The sequence below is a fragment of the Clupea harengus genome, chromosome 6, assembly GCF_900700415.2.
Source record: "Clupea harengus chromosome 6, Ch_v2.0.2, whole genome shotgun sequence".
Taxonomy (NCBI): Eukaryota; Metazoa; Chordata; class Actinopteri; order Clupeiformes; family Clupeidae; genus Clupea; species Clupea harengus.
Window position 1 is genome coordinate 10,196,406 of NC_045157.1, and position 3,096 is coordinate 10,199,501.

Here is a 3,096-nt window from a genome sequence, read left to right on the forward strand (position 1 = left end):
TACATATTCATCATCATCATTGTTTATTCAGGGAGAAATTGACTGAGCACAGGGCTCTTTTGCAGCAATTTTGTGATGATTGAGGCTACAGAAGAACAATAAATAAACAAACCATAACAAAACAAAACAGACAAAATAAATAAACAAAACACATTAAACAACTCAGAAATTAAGTATAAAAAAATAACATAAAGTAAAACAAAAATTAAATCAGAGAATCATTTAAAACAACAGCATTGAGGCACATCCTTAGCATCTAAAAGACTCTTAAATTGGTTGACAGACAAATACTTGGTTAATTTCAACTCCACTTGAACAGTGTTCCACTTATGGGAAGCAAAGAACTTAAAAGCTATTTTACCTATATTAGTTTTTGTAAGGGGGATTTCAAGGGAGATGAGGCTCTGTGACCGTGTGATTAATGATGAGGTTATGTGTCATGTTGCAGGTTGTAATATGATTAATGATGTGTTAGGTGAGGTTGTGTGTCATGTTGCAGTTTGTAATATGATGAATGCTGTCTTAGGTGAATTTATGTGTCATGTTGCAATGTGCATGTTGTAATATGATTAATGATGTGTTAGGTGAGGTTATGTGTCATGTTGCATATTGTAACACACTTCACATCCAACACCCCTGATGCCATGACTTAATTGAGAAGTGCTGTGGCTGATTTAGCTACAAAGCCTCTAACGCCTCTCTCCACTGCTCTTGTGTGTGCTTGCCAACCTTGTTCCCTGGCTTCCACCACCAGTTCCGCATACTTTAGCTTCTCCCTTTCAAAGGCTTCCTCAATCTTCAGCTTCAAAGGGAATCGTTAACTCAATAAAGTAAGCAATGCGCTCAGAATACAACACCACGTCTGGTCTCATAGCAGTCACAGCAATACACTGTGGAACTTGAAGTTGTCTTCCGACATCAACCAGCAATCTCCACACCGGCGATTCGCCCCATTTTCCAATACAGTTTGTATGTACATGGTGTCCACTTTAGCACAAAATGATGCACACACACATGCACACATGCACACACCCACAAAGCTGTATCATCATGACTGACTGGTATTCAATCTCAAACTCTGTATTGTCATCTAGTCACTTTCTGAGCAACTTGCTTGGAGGAGGGGGTGTCGGGGACTACTGAAATAATCTCCAAAACTCTGACTGTGTCTGTCTAGCTGGTCCATTCTTCAAGTTTTAGCACGTTTATAAGATGTCATCATCATGAACAAAATGCTGCCCAGTGACCAAATTTCCTCCATTGTGGGTTTGCAAAATACATGCCATACATGGTGGCAGCACATATGCAGGCATCAGCATTACCTCTGTCTGTACGCAGGAAAATACTACCAGGTCAATTTTTATGAAACTTGGTGGGAATGTGTAGCATGGGTAAAGTTTGGAGCAGACCCGTATAACTGAGCAGTTCCACAAATTTATTTTCACTTTGCAAGCGTTGCGAGATAAGGCATAGGGCTTGGTGGTGGTCTGCGCTGTCCGAGTGCCCGTCAACAGCAAAGAGCTTCAGGACTCATATGTCACATAAGCACAATTTTATTGGTACACAATATGGAAAAGCATCCACACAAAACTGAGGAAATGAGAAACACAGAAACACCTTCACTACATCTTACACATGTTTGTGTGTGTGTGTTTGTGTGAGAGAGAGAGAGACGGAGAGAGAGAGAGTGAGTGTGTGTGTACTACATAGCCTACACTAGGGTAGAAGGGTGAAAGTGTAAATAAAAAAAATACAAAAGCTTTTTCAGGGACATGTCTGTGATGTCACAGTATTCTGGTGCTGGACACCCTCTGAGCCAATGGGGAGTCACTGCATCTGCACCTCTTCTGGTGTCCTCTTCCTCCTGCGGCTCATAGAGGTCGGAGTGAGATCCACTTCCTGGTCCTTACACTCATCTGAGGGAGAGAAGAAACACCAGTATCTATCTGTGCACACCTGAACACATACAGCACATAGGCATGAGAGGAGAAACACCCGTGTCTATCTGTGCACACCTGAACATATACAGCACACAGAGATGAGAGGAGTAACACCAGTGTCTATCTGTGCACACCTGAACATATACAGCACACAGGCATGAGAGGAGTAACGGTGGGGGAAACTCTGCTTTGCATTGTAGGGTTCTGTGCCTCTGCCTTATTTTTGTTTATGGAGACACTTAGTAGCTCACTGACAGCACAAGGGGGCAAACACTCTAAAAGATCAAACTACTGACTATTCTAGGGGGCAAACACTCTAAAAGCTCAAACTACTGACTACTCAAGGGGGCAAACACTCTAAAAGCTCAAATTACTGACTACTCTAGGGGGCAAACACTCTAAAAGCTCAAACTACTGACTACTCTAGGGGGCAAACACTCTAAGGCCACCTCAAAATCACCCAAAAGCAAAAGCTATCAACAGTAACTCAAAGCACAAGTATAGTCTAAACTTTTACTTCAGTTCAGTAGAATCTGAATCAGCACACTTGAGTATACAGGATAAACAACACAACTTAAAGCACAAACATGATCTCATGTTTAAGGTCTCTCTGCTAAAATGATATGATCTCTTGTTTCTAGTGTAGAGAAAACAGAAGATGTCATATGTGGGTCATTCCATGCCAAACGTGACAATTTAAGGAAAATTCCCCACTCGACCATCTCAGATTTGTCTGAAAAAATTCCAGGTTGTTCATACACTTCTTAATATGAATAGTCCCAAATATTAGCTCTCTACTCCCAAAAGTTTTGTCACAATAGGATGTTCTTCATTACTTGAAGAATATGGCCTTCCAAGGGTGTGGCTTGGGTATATCATAGTATGCGGGGTGCTTGAATTCGCTCGAAAATTTTACACTATGCTCTGTCGCAGCATTTTTGAAGGCCTGTGGAAAGCTCAATGTTAAAGCTAGAGACTTGATATGATACACAGATTTTATACACAAACGCAGTTTAAGCTCTGTGTCATAAACTTACCTTTTGCTACCATTTAAATGTGCTTCCATAGGCCATTGAATGCTGGGCGTGTACAAAAATCCCATATTTTCCCAAAAATATATTGAGAAAACAAGGCAGAACAACACATTTTTGATATG